Source organism: Sorex araneus, chromosome X (assembly GCF_027595985.1).
Source record: "Sorex araneus isolate mSorAra2 chromosome X, mSorAra2.pri, whole genome shotgun sequence".
Lineage (NCBI taxonomy): Eukaryota > Metazoa > Chordata > Mammalia > Eulipotyphla > Soricidae > Sorex > Sorex araneus.
Window position 1 is genome coordinate 166,278,526 of NC_073313.1, and position 20,699 is coordinate 166,299,224.

Sequence of the window (20,699 nt, forward strand, 5' to 3'; positions counted from 1 at the left end):
CGCACCTGGGACCCGCGGCGGCGTCGCCCCGCCCACGCGCGGGGTGGGGGGCGCGGGGCGGGCGGGGCGGGGGGTACCCGCCCGCGGGATCCCGGGGCTCAGAGCTGCGGCCGGGAAACTTTCCGGGAAAGCCGGGCCCCCCCGAATTGCTCGCCCGCCCCTGCTTTACTCCAGCTCCCCGCCCCCCCACCCAGCCCGGCCCGCGCGCCCCCGCACCCGGCGCGCTCCCGCGACGGCTCCTCCTGCGCCCTCCCGTCCACCGCGCCGGACCGGACCGCGGCCCCGCGACTTCTTTCCTCGGGGGTCCCGGGGGTGGGGTGGGGGATTGTCCTTCCACACCCGCGGGGGTCGCCCCCCGAGCCGTCGGCTTCCCCCGCGCCCCTGCGATTTCCCCGCCTGCGCTCTGGCCCCGCGTCTTCTTGCCTTGGGTCCTCCCCGCGCGCTCCCCTGCGCCCCTGTTCACTTCCCCCTGCGCCCCTGCCCGCCTCGCCCTGCGTTCCTGCGTGTCTCCCCGCTGTCCCCTGCGCCCCTGATCGCCCCGCGCGCCCCTGCCCCCCTGACCGCCTCCCCCTGCGCCCCTGTCCACCTCCCCGCCGACCCCCTGCGCCCCTGTCCACCTCCCCGCCGACCCCCTGCGCCCCTGTCCACTTCCCCGTGCACCCCTGCCCGCCTCGCCCTGCGCTCCTGCCTGTTTTCCCGCTGCCCCCTTCGCCCCTGCTCGCCCCCCGCGCCCCTGCGCCCCTGCTCGCCTCCCCCTGCGCCCCTGTCCACCTCCCCGCCGCCTCCCGCGCCCCTGCTCGCCTCCCCTCGCCCCCCAGCGCGGCGTGGGGATGTCCCGGGGACTCTAGCCCGCGCCCCGCTCTCGCCAGCGCGGGATCCACCCGGTCCCAGGTAAGCCCGCGTGCGCCCCGGCGGAGGACCCTTGGGGGTGCTCCAGCCCTCCCAGATCCTTCTGGAAGGCTTACCCCCCCCTGCAACTTTCCCGGGGATGGCGCGGGCTCCCTTCCCAGGGATCCCCTCTGCTCTGCGGGTCTGGCCAAGCCTGGGACGCGGGGGGGGGGGGGTCAGGAGGACCCCGGGGCCGGCTTTGGACTCCCAGCGAAGTTTCTGCCCAGAAAACCCTTCCCCGGGCCCGCAAGCCCCTAGTGGTGGGTGCTGATGGGTGGTGGGTGGGCTCTCGGGGTCCTGGGAGCCTCCAGGCACCCCGGAGAGGGGAGAGGGGGCAGCCTGGCGCCCTAGAACGGCTCCCTCTCCACAGGGTGGGGGCTTCCAGTGGGACGTTCTGGGGCTGAAGAGTGAGCCTGGGGTCTGAGGACAGGGGATGGGGCACAGCCCCCACCCCGGGCTCCCCCATCAGGGCTGTTCCCGAGGCCACAGTGCCCTCAGGGAGCCCGTCCGGGGAGGGGGTGGGGGACCCCATCACGGTGGCCGCTCAGAGCAGGTGGTGGGCGAGTGAGTGCCCTGGGGGCCCCTCCGGGGGCCGGGCCGGGGGCCAGCACCTGCCCTGCCCGGGCTGGGGTCCCCGAAAGACGGGGAAGGCTGGGGGGAGCTCGAGCGGCTTTGTTGGGGGGCTTGGGAGAAGCCGGGGCCTTCCGGAAGGTTCCAGCTCCTGGCCCTGCTGGGGGGGTGCAGGGCTCCCGCTGGCCGCGGACAGGGTGTGGGTGCCCAGGGCGCGGGGGGGGGGGGCTGCTCCTGGGCTCGCAGGCTGGCATCAGCCTCCGCCCCATGGGGGACTCGGGCGCCCTCAGCGACACCCGGGGGACATGGGGCAGGTGGCTGGTGCGACCGCGGCCAGGGCCCACGCGGGGCTGGTCGCTCTGTTCCCGCTGGGGAGGCTCCTTCCTCTCTCCCCCCTCTCAGTCCCCTCGCGGCTGGAGCCCCGGGCGGTTGGCAGCGCCCAGAGGGAGCTGGGAACAGCGGCAGCGAGGGAATGGCAGGGACCACTGCGCGCCCGGTGGCAAGGCTGAGGTCTCCGATGCTGGGGTGTGTGTGAGAGAGAGAGAGAGAGACAGAGACAGAGAGAGAGACAGAGACAGAGAGAGACAGAGAGATAGAGAGACAGAGACAGAGAGAGACAGAGACAGAGAGACAGAGACAGGAACAGAGACAGAGACAGAGAGAGACAGAGACAGAGAGGCAGAGACAGAGAGGCAGAGAGACAGAAACAGAGACAGAGACAGAGACAGAGAGAGACAGAGAGACAGAGAAAGAGAGAGACAGAATGTGCGCGAGTGTACGTGTGAGTGTGAGAACACAGGTGAGGTCTCTGCGTGTGAGTGTATGAGAGTGTGTGTGTGAGTGCCTGCGTGAGAATTGGGAGGACACGTATGAGACGGTACGAGTGCACGTGTGAGAACGTATGAGAACGCGGATGTGTGTGTGAGAATAGGGCCGGGAGAAGGTCTGAAGCTGTGAAGAGGCTGTGAGTGAGTGAATACGTGAGGCTGTGTGTGCGGGTGTGAGCGCGCGGGAGACGGCGTGCGCACACGTGGAGGGGTGTGAGAACACGTGAGGAGGTGAGACTGTCTGTGTGAGAATGTATGTATGTGTGGGAGAAGGCGTGTGTGTGAGAAGGTGAATGCGACCGAGCGTGTGTGTGTGTGTGTGTGTGTGTCAGAGCATGCGTTCGTGAGAATGTGGGCGCGTGGGCGAATGTGTAAGTGTGAGAGTGTGTGTGAATGCGTCATCTGAGAATCTGTGTGTGCGAGTGTGTCTGTGTGTGTGAGAATGAGCGTGTGGGGGTCGCGAGAGTGTGCATGTGTGAATGTGTGTGAGCATGTGAGCGTGTGTGTGTGGCTGTGTAAGACCAGGAGTGTGTTGTGTGCATGTGTGAATGTGTGTGAGCATGTGAGTGTGTGTGTGTGTGTGTGGCCGTGTGAGACCAGGAGTGTGTGTGTGTGTGTTGTGTATGAATGTGTGTGAGTGTGTGTGTATGTGCGCGCGTGTGTGTGGCTGTGTGAGACCAGGAGTGTGTGTGTGTATTGTGTGCATGTGTGAATGTGTGAGCATGTGAGCGTGTGTCTGTGTGTGTGTGTGTGTGTGTGGCCGTGTGTGACCAGGAGTGTGTGTGTGTGTTGTGTGCATGTGTGAATGTGTGTGAGCATGTGAGCGTGTGTCTGTGTGTGTGTGGCTGTGTGAGACCAGAAGTGTGTGTGTGTGTTGTGTGCATGTGTGAATGTGTGTGAGCATGTGAGCATGCGTGTGTGTGTGTGTGTGGGGCCGTGTGTGACCAGGAGTGTGTGTGTGTGTGTTGGGGGTCTCATGCCCAGCGCCCCCCTGGAAGCCTCCTGCAGGCCTGGTGTGGAGGGGAGGTGAGATTTCTTTGGGCGTGTGCCAGCCCCTCCCCCACCCTCCTGGGAAGCTGGGGGGCTGCCAGACAGCTGAGCACCTGTGGGGCAGAGTCTCCCCTTCCCGGCTGGCTCGGAGGGCTGGTGCTGACGGGGGTGGGGGCACTTGGTATTTGGGGCAAGGCGGGACCCGTGGCCTGGACCCTGTGGGCTTCCTGGGACCCTCTCCCCCTCGTGTCCGTGGCTGAGAGCAGCGCCTGGGGCAGCTTTTCCTGGACAGCGCTTCTGCCCCTCCCCCTCCCCCTGCCTCCCTTCCACCCCGCCCACCCGCTGGCCCCACCCCATTCCTGCCCCCTCAGGGGTAGGAAGAAGGGGGCTCCCAGAAGGGGGCTCGGAGATGGGATGGGGGAAGGGGAATTTCTCTCTGTTCACTTGGGAAGCGGCAGAGCTAAGAGAAATGAGTCAGAGAGAGAGAGAGAGAGGGAGAGAGAGAAGAGAGGGAGGGAGAGAGAGAGGAGAGAGGGAGAGAGAGAAGAGAGGGAGGGAGAGAGAGAGGAGAGAGGGAGGGAGAGAGAGAGAGGAGAGAGGGAGGGAGAGAGAGAGGAGAGAGGGAGGGAGAGAGGGAGGGAGAGGGAGAGAGAGAAGAGAGAGAGGGAGGGAGAGGGAGAGAGAGAGAGAGGAGGGAGAGAGGGAGAGAGAGGAGAGAGAGAGGGAGGGAGAGAGGGAGAGAGAGAGGAAGAGAGAGAGAGAGAGGAATGGACACAGAAGGACGGCACTCACTTGTGGGATGTAAAATAATATCACATGAGACGGACACCCAAGGACAGTAGACACAAGGGCCAGGAATGTTGCCCCATGGCTGGCAGCCTGCCTCGTTAGCTGGGGGAGAAAGCGTCTGGGATGGAGAAGGGGTCACTGAGTCAGGGATGGTTGGAGGGATGCTCGGGACGGGAGATGTGTGCTGAGAGTAGACAAAGGACCCAACGTGACGGCCTCTCGGTGTCTGTATTGCAAACCATGATGCCCCAAAGGGAGAGAGAGTGTGGGGGAGATTGTCTGCCATGGAGGCAGGGGGAGGGCGGGATGGGGGGACACTGGGGACAGAGGTGGTGGGGAATGTGCCCTGGTGGGCGGATGGGGGTTCCATCACTGTATGACTGACACTCAAACAGGAAAGTTTGTAACTGTTATTTATTTATTTATTTTTTGCTTTTTGGGTCCTACCCGGCGATGCTCAGGGCTGACTCCTGGCTCTGCACTCAGGACTCACTCCTGGCGGTGCTCGGGGGACCCTATGGGATGCCGGGGATCGAACCCGGGTCTGCCGCGTGCCTGGCCAACGCCCTCCCCGCTGTGCTCTCGCTCGGGCCCCGGGAGAGCTTGTAACTGTATCTCACGGCGATTCCATGAAACACAGAGCAAGAAGCAGAACACAGCACCTGCTTCCCGGGAATCTCTCCGCCTGCCCCTCCCTATCCACCCCTGCCCCGCTTCTGTCTGCTCGCACCCGCGGCCAGGGGAGAGCTGAGAGGCTGGGGCCAGCAGCCGGCCATCCCAGCTCACGCCTCTGCTCCGTCAGGTGGCCTGGTGGAAGCTTCTAGCACCCCCCGGGGCCTCCCCCCTCCTCCCTGGGCCCTGGGCGGGGGGGGGGGGTGTCTGCTCCGACCCGGGTTCGAGAGCCAAGATGACAGTACGAACGCCCCGCCCGCTCCTGCCCCTCTGAGCTGCCCGCCAGGTTCTGCCCGGACTGGGGAGATGGGGGGGGGACCCGGGTCCCGGCTGGGGGCGAGGCCCGGGGACGCCCCCAGGGGGTCCTGGAGGAGGGAGGCCCCGCATCTTGGCCGAGGTGCAGCTCTGCCCCCGAGGGAGACTGAGTCACGTGCCCCTCCCGCACCCGCTGAGTCAGCCCCGCAGGTGTGAGTCACCCCATGGCGCCTTCCCCAGTGGCAGCCGGAGAAGTGGCGGCCCTGTCCCCCGGCTTCCCGTCTGGGCCCCCCCGAGTGGCAGCTGCCCCGGGGCTGGGGGGGCCCCCCCCCCGCTGTGGGGACGTCGTGACCCCAAGCCTGGCTCCCGGACTTCCTGTCCGGGGGGGGGCGGGCCTAGGGGCAGCCCAGCTGAGTTAGGGACGGGAGGGGTCCCGCCCCTGTGGACACTGGGGGCTGCTTCACTGCGGGGGCCCAGGCGGCCCCGTGCCCACAGCCTTCGCCACGGAGCCTCGGGGGTTTCCCCCCGCCCCCACAGAAAGGCTGGACCAGAGTGGCATTGCCACACTCCTGCCTGCGAGTCCCTCGACTCCCCTCACTGTGCCCCTGCCCTCGAATCCCCTGTGAGCCCCCTCACCGCACCCCTGCCCTTGAACCCACTCTGAACCCTGCTAACTGCACCCCTGCCCTAGAATTTCCTCTGAAGCCCCCTCACCGCACCTCTGCCCTTGAACCCCCTGTGAACCCTCCTCAATGCACCCCTGCCCTTGAATCCCCTGTGAACCCCCCTCACCGCACCCCTGCCCTTGAACCCCCTGTGAACCTCTATCACCACGCCCCTGCCCTTGAATTCCCTCTGAAGACCCCTCACCGCACCCCTGCCCTTGAACCCCCTCTGAACCCTCCTCACCGCACCCCTGCACTCAAATCCCTTATGAACCCCCCTCACCACATCCCTGCCCTCAAATCCCCTGTGAACCCCCCCTCACTGCACCCTTGCCTGTGAAACTCTCTGAAGCCCCTCACCATGCCCCTGCCCCCAAATCCCCTCTGAATCCCCCTCACCGTGCCCCTGCCCTCGAGCCCCCTCTGAACCTCCCTCACCACACTCCCATCTGTGAAACCCTCTGAACCCCCCTCACCGCCCCCCTGCCCACAAATTCCCTCCCATCCCTCCTCACTGCGCCCCTGCCCGCGAATCCCCTCTGACCTTCCCTCATTCCCATGTGGCTTTGGGGCCCTGCGATGCAGCCCACCCCCCCAGCACCCCATCCCTCCTCCGCCCGCAGGCAGCTCCCGTTTCTCTATTCCCCGCCCTGGAGCATTGGCCCCACACAGAGGGGCTGCGGCCCCCTCCCGGGGCCTGTGTGTGCGACTGAGTACGCGAGTGTGTCCGGGGAACGTGGGGCTGTCTGGGGGCTTTGCGGATAGAGCCAGGGCGGGGGTGCCGGGGCCACTCTGGCGACCCTTGGTGGCGTGGGGCATCGAACCCGGGACTTTTTTTTTTCTTTTTGGGTCCCACCCGGCGATGCTCAGGGCTCACTCCTGGCTCTGCACTCAGGAATTACTCCTGGCGGTGCTCGGGGGACCCTATGGGATGCTGGGAATCGAACCCGGGTCGGCTGCGTGCCAGGCCAACGCCCTCCCCACTGTGCTGTCGCTCCAGCCCCCGAAACCGGGCCTTGAATCGAATCCAGAGCCTGGGCCCTCCGGGTGGTCTCGGTGACCCTCCTGGTCTTTCCCAAGGCGCTTTCTCAGCCGCCCCCTGAGGCAGCCCTGCCTGCCGCCCCCCCACCCCAAATACCCGCCGGCCCCTTCCGCCCGCACCCCTCCCGCAATGACGCATTTCTCTCCATTTCTCTCCGGGGGCTCCGGAACAGCCTCTTCTCAAGGAACTGCCCCTTTCCTCCCCGCCCCCCACCCCAGCTGTCACAGAGCCCCGCCCCCACGGCTGCCGTGCCAGCCTCACCCAGACTGGGCAGCCTTGTCCGGGGGCCCAGGGGGGCTCCTTGCTTCCCCCCAGATGGCAGTGACTGCCCGCCACCACCCAGGGGACCCTCTGCAGCCTCGAATCCCCTCTGAACCCCCCTCACCGCGCCCCTGCCCTCGAATCTCCTTTGAACCCCCCTTACTGTACCCCTGCCCTCGAATCTCCTTTGAACCCCCCTCACTGCACCTCTGCTGAGTAATCTCCTCTGAACCACCCCTCACCGTGACCCTGCCCTTGAATCCCTTTTGAACCCCCTCACCACGCCCCTGCCCTCAAATCCCCTTTGAATCCCATTCACCACACCCCTGCCTTTGAATCCCCTCTGAACCCCCCTCACCGCATCCCTGCCCTCGAATCCCCTCTGAACCCTCCTCACCGCACTCCTGTCCTTGAATCCCCTCTGAACCCCGTCACTGCACCCCTGCCCTCGAATCCTCTCTGAACCCCCTCACTGCACCTCTGCTGAGTAATCTCCTCTGAACCACCCCTCACCACGCCCCTGCCCTCAAATCCCCTTTGAACACCCCTCACCGAACTCCTGCCCTCCTATCTCCTTTGAAACCCCCCTCACTGCACCCCTAACAAGTAATCCCCTCTGAACCCCCCTCACCCCGTGACCCTGCCCTTGAATCCCTTTTGAACCCACTCACCACACCCCTGCCCTTGAGTCCCCTCTGAACCCCCCTCACTGCACCCCTGCCCTCGAATCCCCTCTGAACCCCCTCACTGCGCCCCTGCCCTCGAATCCTGTTTGAACTCCCTCATCGCATCCATGCCTATGAAGCCCTCTGGCCCCCCTCACCACGCCCCTGCCCACAAATTCCCTCCCATCCCTCCTCACCACGCCTGCTTGGAACCCTCCTGAGTTCCCCATCCCTTAGATGCAGGGGGGCTGGGGGCCGGGTTCCACGCACGGGGGTGGGGGGGCACGCCTGGCTTCAATCCGGGCAATGCATGACCACCCTGGTGGTCCCCTAACACGCTGGGAAGGACCCTCCTGCCGGGACCCTTAACGGGGTGACCCCAGTGACCCAGCTGACACCAGGCAAAGGTGCAGGCAGGAGAGTCAGCCAGTGCCCGAGGCCCAGGCCCGGGGGGGGGGCTCACAGGGTCACGCAGGGCCCTGCTTCCCGAGAACCCCACCCAGCACCCCCGAATCTGCAGTCTGCAGGGCTGACCCGCACACCCCCGGCCCCCGTTCCTCTCAGAGGCCAGGCTCTTGGGGGGGGGGGGTCCCACCCGGCGGTGCTCAGGGCTGACTCCCGGCTCTGCACTCAGGAATCACTCCTGGTGGTGCTTGGGGGACCCTATGGGATGCCGGGAATCGAACCCGGGTCGGCTGCCCTCCCCGCTGTGCTCTCGCTCCAGCCCCTGACTCCTGCTTTTAAAAAAACTCCTCCACTTCTCGGAGTTATTCATGACGAATCTGTTCCGAGCACTCAGTAGTCCCGCCCAACTCCCACTGCCAGTGTGACTCTCTCTCCACCGCTGTTCCTCGGTTTCCCCGACCGTCCCTCCAGCCCGCCCGCTCAGCAGGCCCGGGCTCAGTTATTTTACATTGCGCGTTCCCCCGAGACGGCTGATGGAATGATCGAGAAGTGCCCCAGTAGAAGAAAAGCCTGTGAAAATCGTTGTTTCGCAGCACCTCGGGGATATTCAGTCCTCGTGTGGGGGTTCACTCGCCGCCGCTGCTGCGGGAACGTCGTTCCGTGGTGCCGAGTTGGCTCCTACGGTGCGTTCCCCTGTTCCCCTCCATCTGGCACGCTCCTGCTGGGGTGTGATTTAGGGGCATCTGGAGGTGCCACCCGGAGCCGCCTCGTGCCCCGGGAAGCTCTAGAATATTGACCCGGGCTTCCGGGAGTACGGGGAGGCGGGGAGTTGGGGGCAGGCCCGGGGGGGTCCTCGGCCAAAAAGACGCCCGTGTACCTGAGGGTTTCGGCAGTTTGGCATCTCCGCAGACGCTCAGTGATGAGGTTGTGGGTCCGGCCGTGGGCATGGTGGCGGCTGTTGGGGTGCGAATACGGACATTGGGGGGTTTGGCGTTGTGGGAGCGTGGCCCGTCCCCCCCCAGGTCACCCCAGACTTTAGATATTTCCTCTTTAATTTTGTTTTTTGCTTTTTGGGTCCCACCCGGCGATGCTCAGGGCTGACTCCTGGCTCTGCACTCAGGACTCACTCCTGTTGGTGCTCGGGGGACCCTAGGGGATGCCGGGGATCGAACCCGGGTCGGCCGCGTGCAAGGCCAACGCCCTCCCCGCTGTGCTATGGCTCCAGTCCCTAGATATTTCCTTCTATCTCACACCGACACCCCCACGTGCTCAGGGTCCCTCTGGTACCTTTCAGCCGCTTCCTCTTCCTTCCTGGCTTTTTGATTTCTATAATCGAGGGTCCAGATCCATCTGACCCTCCCCGTGGCTCCGCTTAGCTCCTTGGAAGCTGTGACGCTCCACCCAGCTCCTGTTTCCCCGTGGCCTGTCAGCAGGGCTAGTTATTAAGATATCAAGGTGGCTTATTTATTTATTCTTTTAGGCCTTCAACTCCAAGATTAAAGGTTGTTTCCTGGCCTGTTTTCTTTCTTTCTTTCTTCCTCCCTCCCTCCCTCCCTCTCTTTCTTTCTTTCTTTCCTTCTTCTTTCTTTTTTTTTTTTTTGGGTCACACCCAGCGATGCTCAGGGTTTACTCCTGGCTCTGCACTCAGGAACCACCCCTGGTGGTGCTCAGGGGACCATATGGGATGCCGGGGATCGAACCCGGATCGGCCGCGTGCAAGGCAAACGCCCTACCCGCTGTGCTATCGCTCCGGCCCCCTCCTTCTTCTTTCTTTCCTTCTTTCTTTCTTTCTTTCTTTCTTTCTTTCTTTCTTTCTTTCTTTCTTTCTTTCTTTCTTTCTTTCTTTCTTTCTTTCTTTCTTTCTTTCTTTTTCTTTCTTTCTTTCTTTCTTTCTTTCTTTCTTTCTTTCTTTCTTTCTTTCTTTCTTTCTTTCTTTCTTTCTTTCTTCCTTTCTTCCTTTTTTATTTTGCTTTTTAGGTCCCACCCGGCGATGCTCAGGGCTGACTCCTGGCTCTGCACTCAGGAATCACTCCTGGCGGTGCTCGGGGGACCCTATGGGATGCTGGGGGTCGAACCCGGGTCGGCGTGTGCAAGGCATGCACTCTCCCCGCTGGGCTATCACTCCAGCCCCCTTTGTTGAGTTCTTATAAAGAAGATGAGCCTTTAGATGGAAGGGTACTGAAATTGCTCTGTTCACCTCACTTGTCGCGTGCCTTTGGAAGTTGCTTGCTTCTGTTGTGGATGACAGTTTTGTGTACCGAGACGAGTTCGCCTTTTTGTTAGTGTTTTGGTTTTCTATTGTGCTGACAAAAGCTTTTATAATCATCATGAAAACTCCACATTGGGTTTCGCTTCTGGCAGCCCGGATCATGTCATTTTATTGTGTACAGATCTTGGATTCCCTGCTATTTTATTTTGGCAGAGGGCTTGAGAAAGGGCCCCTGCTTAATATTTCTCATGTCTACTGTTTCCATAGCACCGGTAATTAACATTCAACTTTCCCTCAATATTCTGAGAGATAATTATTTCTCATAGGTATCCGCTTCTGTTTCTGTGTTTTTCTCTTACAGATATTTTTCCATTGACACGTCACATGCGTGTATTAATTAACATGAAAATGGGTTGGTCATCCTCTGCCTTTCTTTCTCATAATTTTCCTGGATATTATTATTTTTTAAATTCTTTTATTGAATCACCATGTGGAAAGTTACAAAGCTTTCAGGTTTAAGTCTCAGTTATACAATGCTCAAACACCCATCCCTTCATTTCCTGGATATTATTGCTGATATATTGCCCATATCAGTTTTCCATCGGTTTTCTTTAACCCCCCAGAGAGTCCATGGGTAGTTTTACTGTGGTGCGTTCAGTTTATTCACCTGCTTTAGGGAGATTTTGCGTCTAAGTAATGTTCAATTTCCTTATGTGTGAACACAGTATGGCCTTCTCTCTGTTCAGATTCTTTTTTTTTCCCTTTTTGGGTCACATCTGGCGATGCTCAGGGGTCACTCCTGGCTCTGCACTCAGGAATCACCCCTGGCGGTGCTCAGGGGACCCTATGGGATGCTGGGAATCAAACCCGGGTCGGCCGCATGCAAGGCAAACGCCCTTCCCGCTGTGCTATCACTCCAGCCCCATGTTCAGATTCTTGAGTCCCTAAGTACTGTTGTAAATGAAACCTTTCCTCGAACACCTTCTTTCTTTTTTTCTTTATTTTGTTTTTTTGGGTCCCACCCGGCGATGCTCAGGGCTGACTCCTGGCTCTGCACTCAGGAATCACTCCTGGCGGTGCTCAGGGGACCCTATGGGATGCCGGGGATCGAACCCAGGTCAGCCCGTGCAAGGCAAACGCCCTCCCCGCTGTGCTATCGCTCCAGCCCCGAACGCCTTATTTCTTACTAAATATAGCACTGGGGTTTACCTATCACCCCCCGTGACGAGACCCCACATTTGTGATTACAGGGTCCGCACCTGTAACGGCTAATTCTCGTTATGCTCCTGGGAACTTGGTCCCTGCCTGCTGTGTGTCCCTGGGCCCGGGTCTGGTGTCATGGAGGGAAAAAGCCCTCCCAGACTGTCACCTGCTGTAGGCCTGGCCGGCGACTTGAGGCCCAGGCCTCCTGCCATTTTGTGTCTGTCTGATCCGCTCTTTGTGTGTGTGATCGAGGGGCTTTGTTGGTTTGTGTCCATTAGGCGGTGCTCAGGGCCGGCTCCTGGCTCTGCACTCAGGAATCACTCCTGGGTGCTCGGGGGACCCTGTGGGATGGAATCCCGGTCAGCTGGGTGCAAGGCAAACGCCCCCCGTGCTCGACTGTCTAGTCCCGTGACTGCTACTACTTCTACTACTATTATTATTACTATTATTTTGGCCTTTTGGGTCAGACTTGCTGAGACGGTGATGGATGGGTGTGAGCCAGCGTGTGTGTGTGTGTGTCTGTGTGTGTCTATGTGTGTGTTTGTGTGTGTCTATGTGTATGTCTCTGTGTGTGTCTATCTGTGTGTGTATGTGTGTGTCTGTGAGTGTCTCTGTGTCTGTGTGTGTCTCTGTATGTCTCTGTGTGTCTGTGTGTCTCTGTGTGTGTCTGTATCTGTGTGTCTGTGTTTTTGTGTGTGTGTGTCTGTGTCTCTTTGTGTGTCTGTGTTTGTGTGTGTCTATGTATGTGTCTGTGTATTTGTATGTGTCTCTGTGTGTTTGTCTATGTGTGTGTCTCTGTGTCTGTGTGTGTCTCTGTGTGTCTCTGTGTGTCTGTGTGTCTCTGTGTGTGTCTGTATCTGTGTGTGTCTGTGTTTGTGTGTGTGTGTCTGTGTCTCTGTGTGTGTGTCTGTGTATGTGCGTGTCTGTGTATTTGTATGTGTCTCTGTGTGTTTGTCTATGTGTGTGTCTCTGTGTCTGTGTGTCTCTGTATGTCTCTGTGTGTCTATGTGTCTCTGTGTGTGTCTGTATCTGTGTGTGTCTGTGTTTGTGTGTGTCTGTGTTTGTGTGTGTGTGTGTCTGTGTTTGTGTGTATTTGTATGTGTCTCTGTGTTTGTCTATGTGTGTGTGTGTATCTGTGTGTGTCTGTGTGTGTGTGTGTGTGTGTGAGTCTGAGTCCCAGAGAGAGTCGCACTGTCCGTCACCCTGGGGCCCCAGTGCGCGGCTCTGGCCCCGAGGGTCCCCTGCTCCGTCCCTCTGGGCAGTGCGCCCGCCTCTTCCGGTCACTGCACTCTTCTCCCCGCTCAGGCCCCGGGTCCCGGATGTGCTGAGATCGAGGCGTGGGACGGGGGTCCGGGGCAGTGGCCCCCACGGCCCTGAGTGTCCATGTCCCGGAACAGCCTCCCGGGAAGGGCCGCCCGCAGGGTGTGGGGTGAGGGGGGCCGCTGTCACCCTCTGACCTCCCGGCTTGGGCGTCCGCCCTCTCACCTCGCGTCTCCCCATCCTCTGCCCCCCGCTGCCCCCCCCAGCACCAGGCCCAGGGTCCGAGCCTCAGGGATCTCCCCCTGCTCCTTTAACTCAGAACAGAGTTCGTGGGGGGCCTCGGTCAGGGCGCTGGGGCCAGGGGCGGGGTCCCAGGGCAAATGGAACAAGAAGCATCTTGGCGCCCCCGGAGGGGTGGGGACCCCACGCCCACCCCCAGCCAGGCCAGCGACTGTGGTCCGTGAAGGGGCGTCACACGGGTGGGCAGTGCCAGCTGGCCACGCGGCGGGCGGCCGAGAAGAGCAGCCGGCTTGGGGTTAGCCCCCATGGGGGGCCCTGGGGTTCCGTCGGGGTGGGGCCAGCTTGTCGGGATAAGTTTGTGTTCTTTTTTGCTTTTTGGGTCCCACCCGGCGATGCTCAGGGCTGACTCCCGGCTCTGCACTCAGGAATCACTCCTGGCGGTGCTCGGGGGACCCTAGGGAATGCCGGGGATCGAACCCGAGTCAGCCGCATGCAAGGCAAATGCTCTAACCATTGTACTATCACTGCGGCCCCCAGTTTCCTTTTACTTATTTAATTTTTTTTCTTTTTGGGTCCCACCCGGCGATGCTCAGCGGTTCCTCCCGGCTCTGCACTCAGGAATCACTCCTGGCGGTGCTCGGGGGACCCTAGGGGATGCCAGGGATCGAACCCGGGTCGGCCTCGTGCCAGGCCAACGCCCTCCCCATTGTACTATGGCTCTGGCCCCCCAAGGTGCTAATTTTTCATCCCCTCTCCATCCTGCGTTCCCGGGGGGTGTCCGGCTGGCAGGGAGGAGGGGGCGTCCCCGGCCTTCCCAGGCTGATCTCCCAAGGGACTGGTGCCACTGGGCAGGCGTTCCCGGGCCCCCGGCTGCTCTGGGTCCGAGAGTCCCCGGGCCAGGCTGATGTCAGCGGAGGAAGGAAGGGCGTCGCCCATTTCTGTCAGCGGCAGCGCTAGGGTGCTGCCTTCTCAGAAATATTGAATTTCCGTTCAATTAGTTCTGAAGTTCAACAGGAATAAATTAGAATAATTAGCACGTTGGTCTCCCTGCCCGCCTCCTCTGCCACTTGTTAGCGCCGGTGCCGTCTCTGGGGGCTGCGGGGCGGGCGCCCCCCAGGGGCCTCAGCGGGGGTTACAGGTGACAGCGGCGGCTGTGTGGGTGCGGGGGCTGGGTGCCTGTGCGGGGTCCTTGGCTGGGGGTGTATGATTTTTTTTGGTGTGTTTTTTGCTTTTTGGGTCCCACCCAAACCCGGCGATGCTCAGGGGTTCCTCCTGGCTCTGCACTCAGGAGTTACCCCTGGCGGTGCTTGGGGGATCCAATGGGATGCTGGGAATCGAACCCGGGTCAGTTGCATGCAAGGCAAACGCCCTCCCCGCTGTGCTATCGCTCCAGCCCCGGCCTTGGGGTGTATGGTGCCCGTGGCGGGGTCCTTGGCTGGGGGTGTATGGTGTTCTTGGCTGGGGTCGGTGGTCAGTACTCGTGACAGGGTCATTGGCTGGGGGAGGGGGGCTGGTGTAGTGCCTCCTGCTCGGATCCTCACAGTGCAGTGCTCTCATGAGCCTCTGAGATCAGACCTTCTTGAGGGGCGGGGGATAAGGGGCTGGGGGTGACTGGGGGGGCAGAGCTGGACTGGGGCTGAGGGGCGGAGCCTGCTTGATGAGAGGCGGGGCTAGGGCTGAGGGGCGGGGCTGGGGCTGATGGGAGGGGCTGAGGGGCAGAGCCTGTAGAGTTTGAGGCGGGGCTAGGGCTGAGGGGCGGAGCCTGTAGAGTTAGAGGCGGGGCTGGGACTGAAGGGGCAGGGTTGAGGGGCGGGGCTGAGGTTGAAGGGCGGGGCTATGCTGAGGGGCGGGGCTGTCCCAGCAGGACCAGAAGCACAGCCCCAGACCCTGGTGGGTTTCGGGGGTGCTTCCGGGGGCTTCAGCATTGCAGCCCTGGGTCTGACCACCATACTCTGCTCCTGGAGATCTTAACTGGCCGCTGGTTGCTCTGAGCTGCAGAAGAGCCGAGGCCCCTGGGCTTGCCTTGGTGTCACCTCTCAGGGACCCCTCTGGGACCCGTTCGTACGCGTGCAGATACATGCATACACACACACACACACACGTTCCCGTGCCCACACATCTGCAGTGCACGTGCGTGGACACACACGTGTGCCTCTGCGCACAGGCATCGTGGTACCACGTGCACAGAGATGCAGCTCAGTGCACACATACAGGCGTGCACACACACACACACACACACACACACACACACCCATCCCCAGAAGGGCCCAGAGTCCCAGCCCGGGACGGTTCAGCGACACCACGCTACATCAGGGTCTCTCCTCTCCTTCCTCCCATCTCGGGCATCCGGAATTCTTTTCCCGGTGTGACCCCCTGGCTGGACGCCGTGGAGCTGACCCCGGGCCGGTCTGGGGCAGGGACCTCCCCTCGCTCCTGCCGAAGGCCCGGGAGTGTGGGAAGTAACTGAGCGCTCAGAGCCTCCTGTGCCCCTTGGTTCAGGCCAATCATTATGCAGCGGGGAAGGAGTGATTGTGTTTATCGTTCAGGAAGGCTTGGGAATGACTTCGGAGATGATTTGCAGAGGGCCGGGTGAGACAGGTCCCGTTTGTTTTCACGTCTTAATGATTGCCCAGCGCGGTACACGTCCTTCTGTCCCAGACCCAGGAGAAGTGTGTGGCTCCCTGTCATGCCCCCGCCCCGCCCCCCACCCCGCCTCCCTGGAGACTAATACCTCTCCCTCAGAGCCTTGCTTCCCGAGTAACCTTGCCAGCGCTTCTGATGGATAACCAACCGTGCCGGGTGCTTGGCAGAGGGAAAAATGTATCTGCGATCTACCAGAATAACCGGAAAGGAGGATATTTATAACGAGGTGACAAGTGAGAACTGTTTCCACCAAGAACCAGGGGCACCCAGGTTTACGTTGGAGGCGCTTCCCTGCGTTATTAAGACGTGGGCATTCGAAATGATAGGAGCGGCCGGGAACCAGGAGGCGCCTGCAAGGACCAGGGTTCTGGCTCCGGAAGCGAGAAGACTTGGGGCCTCGGCCGGCCGTTGTGTAACGTTTGCGCAGACGGCCTTCTGCAGCCTCTGTGAAAGCTGCTCTTCAGCATTCACTCCTGACATTTCCCGTCTTCCTTCTGGGGAGGATGGGAGAAAAAAAAAACCAAACCCACAGATGGGGGTGGAGAATGGTCGCACCCTGATCACGGAGCCCAGAGCCCCTCAGATATGGTCGATGTCTGTGAGGTCCTTGAAGAGTCTTTTTTTGTTGTTGTTCTTGTTGTGGCTTTTTGGGTCCCACCCGGCGATGCTCAGGGCTGACTCCTGGCTCTGCACTCAGGAATCACTCCTGGCGGTGCTCCAGGCGACCCTATGGGATGCTGGGGATCGAACCTGGGTCAGCCACGTGCAAGGCAAACGCCCTCCCTGCTGGACTATCTGTCCAGTTCCGTTATTATTATTATTATTATCCAGTTCCATTATTATTATTATCATCATCATCATCATCATCATCATCATTATCATTATTACTTTGGTCTTTTGAGTCCCACCCGGCGATGCTCAGGGCTGACTCCTGGCTCTGCACTCAGGAATCACTCCTGGCAGTGCTCGGGCGACCCTATGGGATGCTGGGAATCGAACCCGGGTTGGCCACATGCCAGGCAAATGCCCTCCCCGCTGTGCTATGGCTCCAGCCCTGAAGAGTCTTTTTATTTGGGAGGGGGGTTGGGGCCACATCTTGTGGAACTCGGGGCTGACTCCTGGCTCTGCACTCAGGCATCACTCCCGGAGGGGCCTGGGGGACCCTATGGGATGCCGGGGATTGTGCTATGGCTCTGCCCTCCCCACCCCTACCCCACTGAAGGGTCTTTAATGGGGAAACTGGAGGAGGGGGAGGGGGAGGGGTACTCAGCGCCCCAGGGAATGACTTGATATCCATCTGCTTTTAGAACGAGCCCCGGAAGGAGCCCCCCTTCCCCAGGGGACCCCGGCTCCCAGCCCCCCGCCCCTCCCACACAGCCCAGGACAGACGGGGGGGCAGCCTTTTGCTCCCCCCTCTCCGTCACCCTGTGTTTCTTGACTTTCCAAGGGGGAGAGAAAGGAAAGATGCTGGAGGCAGCTGGTGGCTGGGAGGGGCCCAGGCACCCGTGCTGGGCTTCTAGAACCTTCCCTTGTGACTTCCTCCCCCACACGCAGGGGTCCAGGGAGGGGGGTGGAGCCCTCTAGGCAAGGACTCTGGGGCCTTTTTTTGTTTGTTTTTGGGTCACACCCGGCGATGCACAGGGGTTACTCCTGGTTCTGCTTTCAGGAATCACCCCTGGCGGTGCTCAGGGGACCATATGGGATGCTGGGATTAGAACCTGGGTTGGCTGTGTGCAAGGCAAATGCCCTCCCCGCTGTGCTATCGCTCCAGCCCCTCTGGGGTCTTTTCAAAGGCCCACCAGGATATGGTGCTGCCTGGGGTGGGTCAGATAAGGCAGGATGGGGGGGTGGGGACCCCCCAAGAGCCCATCTTCTTTTTCCTTTTGGAGGGTCCCACCCGGCGATGTTCAGGGCTGACTCCCGGCTCTGCGCTCAGGAATCACTCCTGGTGGTGCTCGGGGGACCCTAGGGGATGCCGGGGATCGAACCTGGGTCGGCTGCGTGCCAGGCCCACGCCCCTCCCTTCCTTGTTATCGCTCCGGCCCGGAATCTGTCTTCTTTCTACCTACCCTGAGGACACCCCACTGAGCAGTTCTAGAAGGCCGAGCCTGGAAATTTCCGCTCGTTCCATCCAGCCTTGGGGCCGATCCTTAGAGCATCATCTGGCTTGCGATGGTGTGTGTGTGTGTGTGTGTGTGTGTGTGTGTGTGTGTGTGGAGGGGGGGCAGGCACTGCTTCCTGGGTTGGGGGGGACAGAGCAGGATCTGGGATGCCCTCGGGCCTACCCCAATGGCCATCCCCATGCGTCCTCCTGGGGGCGGCCCTTGGTCCTGCCCGAGGGGTCCCCGGGTTGATGCAGTCCCGGCTGCAACCTTCCAGCCAGAGACGCGGAAATCTGACAGCGACCCCCCCCCCCCCGAGCCAGGCCCCCGCAGCTGCCCCTTTCTCCGGAGCTCTGGGGGGGGGGGCTATGAGTCTGCATCCCCCGATCTCCCGGTCCACCTGATTCATGGAAGCCACCGGGATTCGGGGGGGGGGGGGGCGGGAACTCAGCCCTGAACTGATTCCCTGCTCTCAACTGGGCAGAGCCCCGGCGAGCTTTAAATCCTCGTGGGGTTCAGCCACGCACCCCCCCACCCTGACCGCCCCAGGGATTGGGGCTCACTGTACCACCGGGGCCCCAAAGCAGGAGTCGGCGCTTCTGAGCTCTGTGGAGGGGGAGGGCTGAGATGCGTAGAAGGGGTGTGTGTGTGTGTGTGTGTGTGTGTCGGGGGGGCACGCGGGGGCCCCCCGGCCAGCACCGTGGCCTTATAAGGGGCGGTAGGTCGGGCTCTGCTCCCGGCAGACCCCGCTGCGCCCGCCTGGGGGGCCACCAGCCCTCACACTGGCATTGGGTGGAGGGGGAAGGGGCGTCCCGGAGGGCTGCAGACCAGACGCGGGGGTGGTGGGCAGGGATGGGGCTGAGATGCTCTGCAGGGCGCAGGGCACAGCCGGGACCCTCACCCGCTGGGCAGCTGCTCGGGACCTCACCCGCTGGTGTGGCGCCCTCCCTCTTCCTCTCCCTCCCTCCCCCTCCCTCTCCCTCCCTCCCTCTCTCCCTCTTCCTCTCCCTCTCTCCCTCCCTCCTTCTCCTTCCCTCTCCCTCCCTCTCCCTCCCTCCCTCTCCCTCCCTCCCTCTCTCCCTCTCTCTCTCTCTCCCCCTCCCTCCCTCTCTCCCTCTCTCTCCCTTCCTCTCTCCCTCTCCCTTCCTCTCCCTCCCTCCCTCCCTCCCTCCCTCTCCCTTCCTCTCCCTCTCTCTCCCTCTCTTTCTCCCTCTCTCTCCCTCCCTCTCTCTACCTCTCTCCCTCTCCCTCTCTCCCTCTCTCTCTCCCTCCCTCCCTCTCCCTCTCTCCCTCCCTCTCTCTCCCTCTCTCCCTCTCTTTCTCCCTCTCCCTCCCTCCCTCTCTCTACTTCTCTCCCTCCCTCTCTCTCCTCTCTCTCCCTCTCTCCGTCTCCTTTCTCCCTCTCTCCCTCTCTCTCCCTCTGTATCTCTCCCTCTCTCTCCCTCCCTCTCTCCCCCCTCTCTCTTTCCCTTTCTCTCCCCCTCTCTCTCTTCCTCCCTCCTCCTCTCCTTTTTTCTCTCTCTCCCTCGCTCTCATTTTTTAATGTTATTTATTTATATTTTTGCTTTTTGGGTCCCACCCGGCGATGCTCAGGGCTACTCCTGGCTCTGCACTCAGGAATCACTCCTGGCGGTGCTCCAGGGGACCCTATGGGATGCTGGCAATTGAACCCGGGTTGGCCGCATGCAAGGCCAACACCCTCCCCGCTGTGCTTTCACTCTAGCCCGCCTGGCCATTCCCATCTTAACATCTCAATGGCAGTTCTGTGGTGTAGGCATGCTTTGAACCCTATTTTACAAATGGGGAAACTGAGGCAGGGGATGTTCGCAGTGTGCCCTGAATCTCCTGGCCGGTAGGAAATGGCAGATAGCAGGTCTCATCATTAAAAAAACCCTATTAGTTATTGTTTTTTATTTATTATTTATTTATTATCTATTTATTATTATCTATTTATTTGCTGGCTTACAAAACTCTGAATGGGTGCCTGAGTAGAGCCAATCGCCAGAGGACCCAAGTCCCTCCAGAGTCCCAAAGGCCCCCCAGCCTCCTGCCCTCTGGACCGAGTCTCCAGCATGCTGCCTCGGGCCCTTTGTCGCTGCCTGCAGTGTCCCTCTCACCCCTCCGGAAGAGACTTGCTCAGTGTGGCTGGCGTCACTCAGCGTCCTGGCCCCTATCTCTGTCCCTGTGTCGGCAGGTTGCACCATCGTGTCCTCTTTACAGCTGCGTAATATTCCACCATATCTGCCACAGCTTCTGGCTCCCTCCCTTTCTCCTCCGGCTCCTCCAGGGGGCCTGGCCTGGGTGGGTGGGTTCAGGTGTCACTGTTGGCTCCATGCAGGTTGTGGTTCCACACACTCGGGGTCGGTGACTGTTCTCGAGCTCTCTGCGTTGTGTCCTCTCTCTCCTCTCCTGCTGGGGTTTGGCGCCCGGGAGGCACCCGGGTGGGGTGGGTGGTGGCCGGGTGGAGCCAGGGAAGGTTCTGGCATGGAGGATGGTGCGTCCCGACCAGGGAGGCCGGAGCCCAGAGCAGGCCCTGGAGCGTTGGGGACAGTCGCACGCAGGTGACTCCTCTTTCGAGGGAGGCAGTGCTCTGGCAGTTCAGCGCGAGGGCCTGAGGGTGTGGTGCTGACCCGCAGTGCGGGGCCACAGGACCAGCCTGGCCTTGGGGGCCGTCCTAGCCAGTGAGCCGGCTGCGTGGGGCTTCTGGCACCCGTGGTCTGTGTGTGTCTGTGTTTGTGTGATGTGTGTGTGGTATGTCTGTTTGTGTGATATGTGTGTCTGTGTGGTGTGTGTGTCTGTCTGGTGTGTGTTTTTGTGCTGTGTGTGTCTGTGTTTGTGTGTCTGTGTTTGTGTGGTGTGCGTCTGTTTGTGTGTGTGTCTGTGTGTGTCTGGTGTGTGTGGTGTGGTGTGTGTTTGTGTGGTATGTGTTTGTGTGATGTGTGTGTGTGGTGTGTGGTCTGTGTGGTCTGTGTGTGTCTGTATTTGTGTGGTGTGTGTGGTGTGTGTGTGATGT

At 61.1% G+C, this 20,699-nt stretch overlaps 1 protein-coding gene across 1 annotated transcript in view; it reads left to right on the forward strand.

Moving 5' to 3' along the window:
• The first annotated feature begins 703 nt into the window (after positions 1 to 703).
• The window catches only part of CACNA1E (calcium voltage-gated channel subunit alpha1 E), a 166,855-nt gene continuing 146,859 nt past the window's right edge, over positions 704 to 20,699 (forward strand). Inside the window, exon 1 of the mRNA XM_055121224.1 lies at positions 704 to 891. The gene's annotated coding sequence lies outside the window, so the exon portion shown is untranslated. The remainder of the gene's footprint in view (positions 892 to 20,699) is intronic.